The following is a 16,793-nucleotide window of genomic DNA, read 5'->3' as shown; positions in this document are numbered from 1 at the left end:
CCTGAACCCCCCACCCATCATAATCGTGCCGGCAATTTGCCACAGTAGTGACCCAGCCACTCCCAGTCTTTATTCAGGCCTAATTTGATGGTGTCAAGTTTGCAAATTAATTTCAGTTCTGCAGTTTCTCATTGGAGTCTGTTTCTGAAGTTTCTTTGTTGAAGAATGGCCACTTTTGAGTCTGCTATTGAGCGTCCAGGGAGACTGAAGTGCTCTCCGACTGGGTTTTTAATCTTACAATTCTTGACGTCTGATTTGTGTCCATTTATTCTTTTGCGTAGAGACTGTCCAGTTTGGCCAATGTCCATGGCAGAGGGGCACTGCTGGCAGTATCCAACTTGAGAACCCCTGGGCCTGATTTTCAGAGGTGCTGAGCATCCAGTATTCCCATGCAACTTCACCTGGAGCTGCAGGCAATCAGCACCTTTGAGTGTCAGTCCCTGTGAGCAGGAGCTGCAGCAGGGGAGATTTAGGTTAGATATTGGGACACACTTTCTAACTCTAAGGAGAATTAAGCACTGGCATAAGCTTCCAAGGGAAGTTGTGGAATACCCAACACTGGAGGTTTTTAAAAACAGTTTGGACAAACACCTGACAGGGATGGTCTAGGTTTACATGCTCTTGACAGAGAGCAGGGGGCTGGACTTGATAGCCTCTCAAGGTCCCTTCCAGCCCTGCCTTTCTATGATTCTATGATTTCAAGGAGTGTTGAGCAAGCCCAACTTCAAATGAAGTCACCGGGGGCTGCAGATGACTTGACATATTAAAACACTAGGTCCCAGGTACCTCAAGCTTGACACCCAAAATTAAAACATAGTTTGGAAAAATTTGGCCTTCTACTTTGGAGGCACCGCCTTTGAGTGTCACAACACTAACCCGTAGCCCAGCCGGTCAGACTGCAGCATTCAAGCCAAGCGGTGGAGACATCACGTACAAGTCTCACTGTCTGAGCCACAGAGGCGGGGATCCGATGTGGCACTGGAACCAGAAATGCAGCAAGTCCTTAGGGCAAAGTGTCTCCCTGTGCAGAGGAGCAGCACAAGGTTTATGCCATAGACCTGACCCTCTGCACAGGAGAGAATGTCACCCTCAGTGAATGGCTGTGGCAGTCCTGGAGTACAGAGGCTGATGTGAAGCTGGAAGATGATGTAATCTCTTCTTTATTGTGCACGCCTCTCGGTGACTTCAGTTGCAGAGCACCAGACCCGTTGAAGGGATTAGCACCATCTCACCCTCCTAGAGATGTCCAGCAATGGAAAAAGACTTGAACGGTGCTGTAGCTAAAGCATCACTGCTTACAGCTCACATGGTGGAAGTCTGCGGCTCCCTGCACTTTGGCCAGGAAGCATTGTGTCTGTGCGTGTCATGTCCATGAAGCTATTAAAGAGAGAGGCCTGGAGTGTGATGTTGGGGATCACTGACAGGCCAGCCGCACCATGATCGTTTAGAGGATAAGTGCAGCAAAGACTGTTTTTCCCGGCTGGAGCCCGCAACGCCGTATGAAGTGCAATGTGATACTTCACTGGCTTTTCACATGAGATGAATTTTTAAAGCTGACCAATTACAGGAAATGTTTACGGTGTGTCTTGGCTTCAGTTCACATTAAACATTTATCAGCATCTGACTGCACAGGAAAGTGGAGTCCTCAGACTGTTATCGGATGGGATGGGTCAGCCCAGCACACTCCTAAAGAAGAGAGTGAAAGGCCCACTTGGGAACCGAGTACTGGGCATCACAGCAACACCAACATAAAAGTGCAGGAGCCTTCAGGCCCAAGCAGGCAGGACTCCCTAGCAGCTGGGATGCTACTGCTACTGCCCTTCTAACCGACACTAGGCCCAAGGGATCTTCACAATGTGCAGACCCAGCAGCCATGCCCCAGGCCTGAGCTGGGTAGGGGGCTCTGTAGCACAGGGCTGGTGGAGATCCCACTGTGCAGGGTGTCTCCTGCTCAGCCCTATATCCTTTTGGCAGCCAAGATGCATCTTTTCAGCTGTGTTAGTGTCTTAGGCACTACAGGGGCAACCCAGAGTTAGGCCCTAATGATACAATCTCCTGATTTCCCAATGACAGAGGTGCCAAGGGCTTGATTTTTAAGGTGCTGAGCACCTGTAGCCCCCACTGACTTCCACAGGAGCTGAGGGTGCTCAGCACTTCTGAAAATTGGCTCCTAAAAGACCAGTGTGCAGTCTGAGTAATCCCCCTGACTGGGGGACAGACAGGGCAGTTCAAGGTAAAAGGAAGTAGATAAATTTGTCCCTGGAAAACTGGCTGTAAATTACTCATCCAATATGTGAGACTACTGGATAATGTTGCAATTATATATCATTTACTGCCTGGAAAAGGTCACGCAGAGAAGAGACTGGGCTCTGAAACAGAACTAGTCATAACAAGGCCAAGCAGCTCGCCAGCACGGTCTGTGCAAGGATCTCAGAGCACTTCGCAAAGCTCAAGGGTGGCATTTGCAGGGAGAACTCAACTCTGAATGCACAAGCCCCTGTGCATGATTTTTTGTGCACTAACTGCTGTACGCACAGGTGATGGGCGTGCACGTGCATATTCTGTCACCTGGAAGAGGAGGTAGATCTTGAAACATGCATGCACAGGTGTTTGCTTGTGCAAAATTATGCACACACAAAAAGTATGTCTCTCCACTGCTGGAGGTTACACAGCAAGTGTAGCCCAAAGACCTCCCGGCTGTAGCTCTCTGTCTCCTCTAGTGGCACCGAGACACTTAGAGATTAATGAGTCTGCTCTACAGCCTTAGCTAAGAAGCATATGCCTTTAGCTCATGCAGCAGAAGCTCATGTATTTAGCTCCAGAGGTCCCAGGTTCAATCCCACCTGCCGACGACCAGGGTCTGTCGGTGTTACAAGTGGGAGGTCTTCCTGGATTTGAACCCAGGATCTCTTAGAAGTCTCTGAAGCTCGGGACACGCTTCCTCAGCTAGGGGATGTATGTAACCCACACACCTCTGGTGCTCTGTCCCCTTTAGTGGCACCGAGACCACATAGAGATTAATGAGTCTGCTACAGCCTCAGCGAAGGGCCATGTGGCTTGAGGCTCATGCATTTTGCTCCAGAGGCCTTAGGTTCGATCCCACCCACCTGCCGATGACCGGGGTCTGTCGGTGTTACACAAGCAATTGTCAGAGCTAGGAAGAGAACCCAGGTCTACAACTGCCCATTCCATTCTCCAACCATAAGGCAACACTGCTGACACATACACAGATATAGTAGGAAGTACAGTCCCCACTTCATCGTTCATGTTGCCAAGAAATCATGAAGCATGCACATATCGACAAGCTGTCTGTCCAGGCACCAACCTTTAGAAGAATGCTGATGGGTCCCACTGGATACCAAGCTTTGAGCTGAAGGACAGCTGTTTTAAGGAGTGAATGTTATAATATTTGTGACTATACGCTCCTGGCTGTCCCCAGATCATCTTCGCTACTGGGCATTTTGAATGGAGATGAACGTTGTGTACATAACTCCTAGGAGTATCCCCTAGGCAAGGCAGGCGTTCTGGGAAAGGTCACAATCAGGGCCAGCAGGAACGAAGGGGGAAGAAAGATCACCATGGGGGGGTCGGGGGACTAAATGCAGAAAAAACTCTGTAGTCCCCCAAAGATTATTCTAGTGCCATTAAAACGAAGGGGAAAAAATCCACCAAAGGGAGTTAGCTCCTACTTTGTTCTGAATGGCCAGAAAAGGATTAAAGGGTGGCCTTGCCTTGGAAAGTGACACAGCTGCTACTGAGCATGTCACATTGTAACGGCCCCCACCTGGGCTGTCAGTGGTATTGCACTCCGGGACCTTCATTTGTCAAAAGGATGATCTACACGGCTTGAGCTAAAGAGGTAACTCCTTTACCTGTGACTATAGTAGACTCTTATCCTCTTATGTGAACCAGTCACTAGAAGGAGAGCGAAGACCCACACTCTGCTAGTGTGGGTACACATTCATATCATCCATGGCTCAATGCGTACCAGGGGAGGAGCCAAATGAAAGCAGGTGAGATAAGTGTCCTGGATCAGGTCCTTATTCTCCCACTTGGGACAAGTTCAGCCACAGAAGCTTGTAGTATTTTGTTCCTGCTTCTGTGTCCAGCACATTTGTCTCTACCACAGATGTCTCCACAGACCTAAAGCCTAAACAGAATAAAGAAAAGAAATCTGTGAGTTAGGTGACAGAGACTGAAAGGCCTGAGGATTACTTGTGTAGCGTGTTATCAATCCTAAGGACTGAAGACAATAGAGATGATAATACAAAAAACAGGCTTACCATGAATTTATGAATTGATAAGTCAGTTTCTGATAACAGCACACAGTAAATCACTGCTTGCTCCTACTTGTCTGACTCGTTATGTACTCCCTACTTTCTATTTGCTTTTATCCTAGTTTGCACTTTATTTTTTGGGGAGGGGGAGGGAGAGGGTGGGAAAGTTTTCTCTTAAGTCAACTTGGTAAAACTTTGGCCTTCAGTCCTCTTGATTCTTGGAGGGGAAGAAAAGTGGTTTATTCTTTAAAACTATTGAACATCTGTGTCTCATTTTATTTTTCTGTAAAGTCTATTTGGTCATTTTAGCAAGCTGAAAACATGGGGATTGAATTTTATCTGTCTAGAAAGGGGAGATGTTCCGGGGGTAAAAGCACAGGCCAGGGGCTCAGGAGATCAGTTTCTGGTTCTATCACTGATATCCCTTGGTGAAGTCATCTAATCTCTCTCAGCCTCAGATCCCCAGCTGTAAAGAAGGAATGACAATTCTTCTTTCTTAGACTGTCAGCTCTCTAGAGCAGGGAGTGTCTTTTAGTATGTGTATGTACAGTGCCTAGCACAATGGAGTCCTCATCTCAGCTGGTCCCTCTCAGTGCTCCCAAAATACACACAGTAATAGGTATTTATCTGGCCCCCTTTCACTGTTGGTTTGGAGTGCCAAACAGCTAGTACTTTGCTGGTAATATTGTGTCTATTTTGTTTGCCAAACTAGTGTACAAAGACACCTAACGCTAATTCCCCATTGATATCCTCTCCAGGATGAAGCATTTTTAGAATCATAGAATCTCAGGATTGGAAGGGACCTCAGGAGGTCATCTAGTCCAACCCCCTGCTCAAAGCAGGGCTAATCCCCAATTTCTGCCCCAGATCCTTAAATTGCCCCCTCAAGGACTGAACTCACAACCCTGGGTTTAGCAGGCCAATGCTGTAGTCATTAGTATCATACCTTTCCTATCCACTGGAGGAATTTACTGGGTCCATTCTTTCCCCAGCCTAACCTCACATTGCCAGTATTACCTTGCAGGTCTGCAGGATGAAAGTGCACACCATGTACCCATTATTTTACCAAAGATCTGATTATCTTTGTCCCTTCTGTATCCCCTCACCTCTTGTGTTTGTCACCCTTTCTTAATACATATGTAAGGAAATTATTTGTCCTGTCAAGTGCTCCATTTCTCTTTATTAAAGAGTAACTAAAGTATAGAAATAATAGTGCTCTATTTCTCTCTCTTTCAGCAGAAGTAGCCTGATTAGTTGAGAAAGAGAGAGATCGTAAAAATCATCAAGGGAAAGCCAAGAGTTTGATTTTTCCAGGCAAGGCCTGATATCCTGTGACAAGAGTGGGGCCAAGGTTCGCAAAAGTGACTTGCAATTTTGAGACCCCTCAAGTGGGCCTTCTTTTCCTGAAGTGCTGAGCATCCACGCTTCAAGATGCCTCAAGTTAGGCTCCCAAAAATCACTAGCCCTTCCTTAAAATCTTGTCCCAGACTTTAGGTTGTTGAGAGCAGTTTAAAAAGTATATAAGGAACCTCCAACGCAAACACGAGAAGCCATGTGTCCTCCTTGCAAACACATTGTCTAGCCTGTCCCACGGATGTTATGGCTCAAGCCTCTGCCCTGGTACTGGCTACTTGGAGTGATTTCTCCCCTAGCTCTCCTCACTTGGATTGGGCCCTGGGTTCTTTTTTAATGGTGCCTAGTTCCCCACCCCTAGGTGACTCCTCCTCACTGTGCTTGAGACATAAGGGGTGCTTCCCTTGGGAAAATGAGTAATGGTACCTCTGCCGGCAAGGAGTATAAAGCCCAGTACATAAGAAAAAACAATGTACGTCAGCACAAACCCCAGCAAAGACATGACACACCCCAAAACAATATAACACGGGGACTTTACTGGGAGCAGGAGAATTGGATCGGGGGAAAGAAAGGTTTAGGTACTAACACATCAACAAATTCCCACCTTCTCACACTCCCAGCTCTTTCTATTCCCCAGGTCCCTCCCTGGTACCTTGCCAGGCAGATGGGATGCTGGGGATGAGTCCAGAGACCAGTGCTGCAGTGCTGTGAATTTTCGCCAGCTTCAACTAAAAGGGTCCCTTATGGAGTCTTCACTTCTGGGTGGGGCAGGGTGCTCTCCTGGCTCTCAGATCTGGAATCCTGTGGGGTCTGGGTTGGCTCTCAGAAGCCTGAACTAGGTTGGATCTCTGCTCCTCTGAAAGCTGGTCCCCACAGGGCTGGAACTGCATGATCCACTAGATCCCACAGCAAAACAGTACAGAGGAAGCTCAGTCTATTTTTACTCCAGATGAAGAATATTCAATGGTTTTGTTATTTAAGCCGTTGAAAAAACTGACTTGCCTAGTAACCCTAAAAAGTTGCAGAGAAAGCCCTTTTCTTGGTGGAGTTCTGGGTTCCTAACACCCTGATTGCAGGGATTAGGATAAACTCTTTTCACTTAGGAATAACGTTGTTTCGGAAAAGAGGAGTTGTGTTTCCTTGGCTTCAGACAAAGAATCCTTCCCTTATATGTTGTTAATGAGCATTCTAAAGAGGGCACCATCTGCCCTCTACACTGTCCCAGTTCCAGGAGAAAGTTAGCAAGTCTTTGGCTCTCTCTTCAGTAACATTGCATATTAAGGTTCCAAAGGGTTAGTAAAGGGTTAATAAATTATTTCTAGCTGTTATAAACCTATCATAGATAGTTATATATCTTATAGATGGTTAGAAGTACATCAGCAGAAGATGTTTGGTATGGTCATAAGGAACCTATTGGATCCTATACCAATCTATGATTAACTATTTATTAAAACATCTGTTAATCATTTGTTAACCTTTTATAATATAAAGCATGACTCTCTCTTCTCTGTGTCTGTAAAAAGGAAGGTTTTGTTTACATTTAATAAACTATTAAGTAATATGGATGTGGCCCTGGCACTCACAGGTCAGTTTGCCCAGTTACTCTGGGTAGGTTATTTGGGGCCAGATCCTAAGAGGGGCTACACACATTCAACTCACATTGTGAGTTGGCAGCTAGACAGCTCAGATCTGTGGCCCCTAGTCTCCCTCCGGATCAGTTCTTGCATGCCCCCAGAACAAACATATGAACTGAAAGAACCTTCTTTGTTACAATAGATGCATTGTGGTCACGGGAAGTTCACCTTAGACCTTTACTGTTGAGGCTTCTTGAGCTCCCCCATCCTCACGCCTGTGGAGTTCAAGAACAAACAGCGGACCTGATGGTTATGGACTGGCCTCTTTCTCATCTTGATGGCAGATGGATGTGCTTGATGTCTCCAGATGCTGCTGCCATGATAGATGTTGGGTAAGTGATGCAGCCACTCTAATTCATTGTTTGTGCCATCAGATGCCATGCATCAGCAGTTGTCACACTGTAGTCAGTGGGTGTTACAGACCTCAGTACCAATCAGGATCAAGCAACTTGGGTATTTTATGTCCTTGTCCACCACTCAGACAACATACCAGTAGATAACACAAGAAACCAGCTGTCAAGATTTACTGCTTCCAGGAGTTTACACATTCAAAACAAAACCTTTTCTTATTTAAATGTGATCAGAATTAGAGTCAAACCACAATCACAATGGTGAGAAGTTTCAGAGTAGCAGCCGTGTTAGTCTGTATTCACAAAAAGAAAAGGAGTACTTGTGGCACCTTAGAGACTAACCAATTTATTTGAGCATGAGCTTTCATGAGATACAGCTCACTTCATCGGATGCATGGTGAGAAGGTCACCCATTGTCACCTTATAAAAACAAATGGCTTCTCAATTTTCTTACTACAATACTCACTAGTTATCCCTTTCCCCAAAAGAAATCTTTGTTAATCTTTGTTTCATGGCCTCTTTATAGTCTGCCTCTGTTTTGATATAGTTATTTCACTAGAGTCTTGTGTTTGAGACATGGCCAGGTTTGGTGGGTTTTTATTTTGTACAAAGTGCTTCCAGAGAAACCCTCTCTTACTCAAGCAGTGAGTCAGGTAAGAGATAACAAGGTTTACTGAGTCCCAGTGGAGCAGAATGCAGGGTGTGGAGGGATGCTTTTTTTTAAAATCCCTGTTGGGAAGGTTGTTAATCCTGAGACTCAGGAAGGAAAGTGACCCAATTGCCTAGTGAACCCAAGATATGCAAACATGACTCTTCGTTCATGTCATTCATATCTCAGCCTTTTCAACAGAACTGGGATTTGAACCACTTCTTGATGCTGTGGGTCAGTTCACTAAGGGGAATCACAACAGAAATAACATTTTAAAAGGTACTGTGCATGACTGATTTCCTTGCTCTGGTCTGTGTCCCATAAGAAGATATTTTTTCTTTAAAAACATCCCCATAAATAACTAACTGGAAAAAAGGAAAGAGGGGAAATGGACTAGATCTGAGTGTTTTGATTTGATCTCTACATTCTAGAAATTAAAAAAAAGCAGCATCGTATTCTTTTATATTTAGGTTCATCGTTTGCAAAGACAACTACCCATTTAAACCTCACTGTTACCAAATTATGGGCACTTGCATTTCAGATTGGGAACATTTATGCAACCAGTGATGCATGGTTGCTGCAATTTTCATCGTCTGTGCATTACATTACTCTTTCCTTTAGATGCCGTTTAAAACTATTACAAGAGAATTTTTGTCTATTGTTTACTTTCACCTCTCTACCTATAGTTACCATAGATAAGCACTATGGTGACTTAAATAATAATAATATGCATGCAGTGCAGTAGTTTGAAGAGTACATAAAACACTGTTTACTTATCTTCTGCCAATGTGCTGTCATTTATATGAGGGGTATGGAAGGTTAATCTAATTTAATATTTAGAGTCAAAGTTAATTAAGTTTCAGAATGTTTGTCTGAAGTCATTTCAGGAGCCTCTGTACTGTATTGAGATTTTAAAGAGTTAATTGAAATCTGGTAAAGACAGCTAGGAAATGTGCTGAACTTTGTAACTGACCTTTGCTACATTCCATAGTTTACATAACAATAAATTCGATTTGTGTTATGTTAAATAACGGAGAGACTAATTGTTCAAAATGTCAAGTTATATCCTAGCAATGGATACAATAGTAGCCTTGAGGGCATGCAAATATTTCAGTGATCTAGAGGACTACACTCCTGTCTGATGTCGCTCGTCTCACATAAGGCTGGTCAATGGAGAGCTTAACAAAGCTATGCGTATTGTTACTGGGACTTTATGTGCAACGCCGTTGCCATGGCTGCCAATACTTAGTAACATAGCACCGCCCCATATTCGCCATGAGAAGGCCTCTGTCTTGCTGCTGGGCAGGATCCATGAGAACAGCGACCTTCCTTTGTACGCAGACCTCTTCAACCACCCGCCAGCTCACCTGTCTTCTAGAAGCCCTTTACGGTCACTTATGCCACCATAGGACATGATGGTGGAATCTGTTTGTTGTAATGAGTGGTCAGCGATGACATTTGTTAATCACTTTCTCGTCACTTACCCAACCGGCTGTCCACCAGGTTTTGATCTGCCAAGGCACCTGTCATCATCTCTGAACTGGTTTCAAATAGGTCAGGGCAACTGTGCGGCCAATCTCCTGAAATGGGGTTTTTCTAATGACTTGCAATGCAGCTGTGGTCAACTTCAGACTATGTCACATATTCTTGACGAGCGCCCAGTGACTTATTTCAAAGGCGGGCTACTGGCTCTCTACCTGGCTGATGATGTCACCATCAAATGGCTGGGCATGTTGCACATACGCTGAGAGAGTAATTATTCATATTATTTGTTATGGGTCTAGAATAATCTCGAACACAAGCATTTTGAAATCTCAGGGGATCTGAATGCACCTTGTATGGTTTTGGGTCAGACACTGAACCAGGATCTTGACTCAAAGCTCTTATAATCAATGGAAATCTTCCCATTGACTTCACTGGACTTTGGCTAATACCCAGTAAAGATCATTTTCCCAGTTCCTGATAGCATTCATGTGGATTATGTGTTGGGTGCTGACAATGTTTTTGCACCATATAAAACAAAAACACAGATACATCAATTCTGCCCCCATTGCAGTCAAGGGGTGAATTGCCACAGACATCAATGGGAACAGGAGTTGGCCCAGATATTCCCTGCCCTGAAGACTTTATGATATAAACATGACAGAGAGGGTAGCCGGGACACAAGAGGAAGTGCAGAGTAGCAAACAAGTAGATCTGGATTGTTCTTATTGCTGTTTTCTTGTGGGGATCACTGAAGAAATGACTCTTGCAGAGGGATTTGGACAATGTGGTGATGTGCATTTAAAACTATATCCATATGAGCGCATCCAACTCCCCCCATCCTGCATGTCTCATTTTCTTAGACCTCATTTTCGTTGAGCAATGGTAATGTCTTTGTATATGTTTGTAGTGCCCAGCACACTGGGGCCCTGATCCTTACTGGGACGCCCAGTCACTATTGCCATATAAACATTAAATAAAAATGGAGTGCCAGAGACATCATAGTAACACAAACCATCCCCCTTGTATAATCCCTGTCCCAGCTCACCCTTTCTGCCCATGGAGCAGGTGCTCATAGGGGGAAATGAGAAATTCCATGTGGTTCCTGACACAGGCTTTACTCAAATTCTTCCATTGGGGCAGCGTTTCCTGGACACCAGTGGATCTTGGAAACCTGCCAGAGACAGGTTTCCTACATTGCATGAAGGCCTATCGAGTATTAGTCCTGCCACGAGTGCAGGGGACTGGACTAGACCTCTCAAGGTCTCTCCCAGTTCTATGATTCTATGCGCTACTCATGGGTGCCTGTCTGGTCCCCTTGGCAGCACAGTACCACTGAAGCTGCACTGCTGGGGACTCCCCAGGCTGTGGGTGTTCACAGAATCCCTTCCAAAGAGAATTTGCAAAGTTACAGGGAGCTCCCTATGGAAGCAATAACTTTCCTGCAGATTTCCTGCTCCATTGATGGTATGGTGCACCACTCTGTCCTCAACCCTCCTACCTATAGAGTTCTTATAGAGGGCTGTCCAGGGCAAGGGGGATTCAGGCCATGAGAGCAGCTGAATCTTCTCCTCTATACAGGCAGCGTCAGACAATGCACAAAGGGCCTGTGTAATCGTACCGACTGCCACTGACGTTGCACCAGGGATTAATTTGCCTCCACTATGTTTGACACATGGAGATAAGCAAAGTTCCTTTTGTGGGTATGGACTGTGAAATCAATTATGGCATAAATCTTACATGGCCCAAAGAAATGGATTTCAAACACAGAGGCATAGCTGCTATCTTGGAGATGAGAGTCAATTAATATCATAATATTGAACCAGGACTCAAATCCTTTGCATTCATGCCAAATTTTGAGCAAACAAAACCAGACAGGGAATAAAAAGAAAATGGTCCATAAAATGAGGCTGAACTTTCACTGAATAAATAAATAAATGCATCATGCATTTTTTAAAGTCATGATTGACTAACAAAATATTGACCCCCGCTGGAAGAAGCCATGGAGTGTGCTGATCCCTTTGGCTTTTAGGAATGAAAGCTTAGAATCAGGATTTGTACTGAAGGAAGGAATGAAGGTGTGAGCATCTGCTGCAATAATTAACAAGTCAGACCTAGATCTGATTTCACCAGCAGTTTCTTGTCCTGTAACAATTGTACTCAAGAGGTTTAAGGAGCTGCGGAAATCATCTGAGTGAACAAAAGCTCTTCAAGGAGCGTGGAAATAGCAAACATTAATGACAAAAAAAAGTCAACAAAAATATAGATAGAACAGCGAATGGGGAAAGACTGGTTCTTTCATTGCCCCAAAATGAAGAGAGTATTAGGGATACTTTTGTTCAGGATTTAGCCTGAAAATAAGTGAAGTAATCCTTTGACTTGATGAATACAATGGTCTCTCAATATCGAACACAGGAACATAACTGTAAATGTCTCACACCTCGCAGGAATCCACATGCAATCTCTTAGCAGAGTTGACAGTGTGCAAGTGTATTTATTCCTCAAAACAACACAACACATTTATTTCCTCACAACAACACCTCAAGGCAGGAAAATTCCATGGTCAGGCGACCCCCCCACAGCCAACATAATCCCAATCTCCAAGTATTATCCACTCCCCTCCTGGCAGTAGGGAATTTTTTGATTAAGCCAGGTTTTTGTTGGAAAACATCAGTTGTTCTAAACAAAAATCTTCACAGGAACATGGCGCATCGGACAAAATCTCCATCAGAAAAGGGTTCTCAGGTCCAGGACGGAATTTCTGGTCAAAACCAGGCGAGAGACCTACCCCAGAATAGACCAGCAGGAAACATGGCTTCAAGGCCCTACTCCGCCTGATTTGGACCAGGGACCTGAGCCCACATCCCAGGTGAATCCCCCAGGAGTCTATTCTGGGGCGTGGTGTCTCTCCTTTTTCTGTGAAGCTGCAAGGGCCTAGAAGCCTGACAAGCTCTGAGTACTGGAAGCACGAGCATCATTGAAAGCTTTCACCGCTGCGCTGACTATGCTTCACCAGCTCCCTCAGCCCTGCACCGTAGCCAGCACAGCTCCTGGGACCCTTGGCCAACTTCTGTCCTCTCCTTTAAGCCCTATGCAGACACATTTTGTAGCCCCAGCTACAGTCCCTGGCCTACTACCCTGTCAGGTTTTCTCCTTGTAAGCTCTAAAACAGAGTGGTCAATGGAAGCAACCTCTACTCTTGAATAGCAGCCTTGGAAGCCAGCTATCTTCACCCTACAAACAGAGTCTTCTCTCTTCCTTCCCTCCTCACACTCCAAGATACGTGGCTGATCCCAGCTCTGGCAGTTGGCTTATGCTGCTGCTCATTGCCTGCATACCCCTTTGGCCGCTGTGACAAAAGGGAGACTCTGAGTGACCCAGCAGCCACCGACATGGCCATTTCAGTTTTGTTTGCCTTGGAATCGCTCCACATTTTAGCAAAATCAACCCCACTGCGTGTTCCCCAGACCCAGCACTTCCCTCCCAGATACACCTGTCAACGATTCTGTAAGCCAGTTGCCCCAGTAGATCTGAGGGCATGGTGTCAGAGATCTTGCATCACTATATACTGTATATGAGAAAATTGACACACGTTGTCTCAGTCAGAGCTGGCAGAATAAGGGATTTTCTGTTCTGATTTTCTGTCAATTCTGGAAAATTAAAAAAAAAAATAAAAAATAATTTTGGGTTGAACCGATAATGAAATGTTTGAAATTTTCAGTGAATCAAAAAGTAAAAAAAATCATTCTGGGTTAAACAAACATTTTGCCACAAAACAAAATGTTTTGTTTTGATTTCAATCTCGTTTTTGTTTTGCAGAAATTGCGTTTTCCATTAAAAAACGTTTTGATGGGAAATTCCTGGCTTCCTCTAAGGAACAGGACAGCTTGAGAAAGAAGGTGTCAAAACCAGTTGTTTCCTTGATGCCCCTGCCCACGGTTTGCTGAGCAGACCTTGGGGTAGGAAAGAATCTGGCTGTGCATCTAATTTTTTGCCTTTCTAAATTATGCTCTACTGTTTGCAGTGTGATTTACAAATAAGGGCCCAGGGAAAGTGCTTTTACATAGTATTCATATATAAATTATGAAAACACAGATTTACAGTTTAATCTCTGCATGTGTACTGATGTGTATTAAACATATTCTGTTAGCCTCAGAAAAAGTTGTAAATTTACTATATATCTTACAGAGAATGGCTCACGTTACTATCAGTACAAATTACTTCCCGGGTGCTTAACATCCATTTTCCCCCACAGCACTACTTCTTAGATGAGCCAGGATTAGTCTCATTGGAAAAAAATTTAATTTTCCGATCCCTTTCTTCATTGTGGTTCAAAACCACAACTGCCCACTTAAAAACAAGTCAGTGGCTGCTTTTTCCGAGCAGGTTCTACTCTTCGGTCATTAAGTAGCAAACTGTTTACTCCTGTAAAGTATCGGTTTCCCAGGGATTATTAATCATAGTTTATTGGGAACCAATCAACTATTTAGTTTATTTTCCCACCCCTTTTAAAATATTAAAATGCTGAGATATTCAATTTTGCAATGAAAATCTACTCAGTAAATTACCATATTTATTTTTCATTTATGGAGGAATAATCTGTTTTAATTAAGCCTAACTGAAGAACTTTTATCAGATGTAATTATCCCTTTCGATAAATATGTCTCCACTAATTACATTTAACCATGGGATTTATAGCTCTTAAGTCATTTTGTAGGAAACATAATAAATCTTTAGTAATACATGCTAAATTACTATAAATTAACTCAAATCATTAACATAATAAACAAATTAGGATAATTTCACTTAATTAGTTTGGGTGGTTAACCCAAAATCTCCTGTAAAACTTCATGGTAATCAAGACTTTCACTAGTATTTTTGGAGAGAAATTTTTGTAACAAGCCTATTTGAATAGGTATATAGGAATCAGATCACTGCAGGAGCACAGTAAATACATATTCCTCTTTACCAATAAAGCCTTTTAATAATAATAGTCAGTGACACAGAGCGATCTCGATCACTTAGTAAGCTGGGTGCAAGTAAACAATGTGTGTTTTAATATAGCTAAATGTAAAAATCTACATCTAGGAACAAAGAACGCAGGCCATACACAAGGGGAGAGTCTATCTTGGGAAGCAGGGACTCTGAAAAAGGTTTGAGGGTCGTGGTGGATAATCAGCTGAACATGAGTTCCCAGTGCAACGCTGTGGCCCAAAGGGCTAATGTGATCCTAAATAGGAGACTTTTGAGTAGCCAGAGAGAGGTTATTTTACCTCGGTATTTGGCACTGGTGTGACCACTGCTGGAATATTGTGTCCAGTTCTGGTGTCTAAAATTCAAGAAGGATACTGATAAATTGGAAAGGGTCCAGAGAAGAGCCATAAGAATGCTTAAAGGATTAGAAAACCTGCCTTACAGCAACTCAGCACCTTCAGTCTATCTATTAAAGCTTAAACAAAGAAAAGGTTAAGGGGTGGCTTGATTACAATCTGTAACTACCTATATGGAGAACAAATATTTGATAATGGGGTCTTTAATCTAATAGAGAGAGGCATAACACAATCCAATGGCTGGAAGTTGAAACTAGACAATGTTACACTAGAAATGAGGTGTACATTTTTAACAGTGAGGGTCATTAACCACTGGAACAATTTCCCAAGGGTCGTGATGGATTCTTCATAACTGACCATTTTAAAATCAAGAGTGGATGATCTTCTAAAAGATCCGCTCTAGGGATTATTCTGGGGCAGTTCTCTGGCCTGTGTTCTACAGTAGCTCAGATTAGACAATCCCAATGGTTCCTTCTGTCCCTGGAATCTATATTTCCACCCTTGGGACCCACTCCTGAGATCCTTAACTTCCACAGGAGTTTGGACTAAGTAATGTCTTCAGAGATTGGGACGTGGGGTGAAAATCACTTCTGTAGCCAGCTCAAGGCCTATGCTACATAAATCCCATTTAAGACCAAAAACAGGGTTTAAGTGGGATTTACATGGTGCATGGGGTTTGATCTTGCCTTCTTCAAAAGGAGTGAATTACACCCACCCTGAATAGTTTTATTAAGTCCAGCACATTCTGTCCCCTTACCTCCTCTGATAAAGGTAAATTACAGATCCTTTATTTTACTTAGCATAAAGAAACAAAATCCTATCTGTATTCCTGAACTGCCATGTTAACTTTCTTCCCATTTTACTTGTTTTCCTTAATGATATTAATTGCTATAGAATAATATGAGACAATGCTCTCCAACCATTAAGTCCCAAAATAATGGTTGTGTTAAATCCGAGTTAATTAGTATGTCACAAATTCCAGTCCCACTACAGGGTGATGACTTAATGAAAAAATGCAATGTCACTTCACCAAGAATTACATATACAATTTTATAAGGTATTTGAAATATTGTTCTTAAGAGCTGCCGACGGAAACGACGGAATATGATTCTTCAGAGAGCACTTCTCTTTCCTAACTACGGGCAAGTGAGCTACCACAAGCTTTACAGGGGCTGCAGAAAACAGATTTAACATTAATTTATGAATAGCTGAATTTTTTCTCTTTAATGTTTAATAGTGACTCATGCCTTAAGCCATTTATATTTCACGGCACATCAGCAAGGCTGTCAGGAGCAAAAGATCAGAAAAACATAATTCTTTTGGCTTGTTCTCATGCACTCTCCACCTATTCCTTAAGAAGTCTGAATAATTTTGACAGCAAGATACGTGGGGTAGCAATGTGAAGGGAGCTGCATTTTAAAGGGCCTTCAAGTTTTGAAAGCAGGACTCTCAGGTAAAATGACAGCTAGGAAGCATTCACTCACAGTCTCTTATAGCATACAAGCAAATGAGGGTCAGTTGACTGACTGTGGCCATTCACCTGTACCCAAGAGTTCCACACTCTAGGAGGGAGAATAGTGCAGATTTCACAGCATAAGGGCGAGTGCCCTCTCTCAGTGCTCAGAATTCTCCATTTCCTAATCTGTTTTCTAACTCACTTAATGCCCCGAATAAATTATATACAGCTATGCCAATGCATTAGCACCTTGTGAGTCATG

Source organism: Natator depressus, chromosome 7 (genome assembly GCF_965152275.1).
Source record: "Natator depressus isolate rNatDep1 chromosome 7, rNatDep2.hap1, whole genome shotgun sequence".
In the NCBI taxonomy this organism is placed as follows: Eukaryota; Metazoa; Chordata; order Testudines; family Cheloniidae; genus Natator; species Natator depressus.
The sequence above is the reverse complement of the archived record's forward strand: the minus strand, read 5'-3'. Positions refer to the sequence as shown.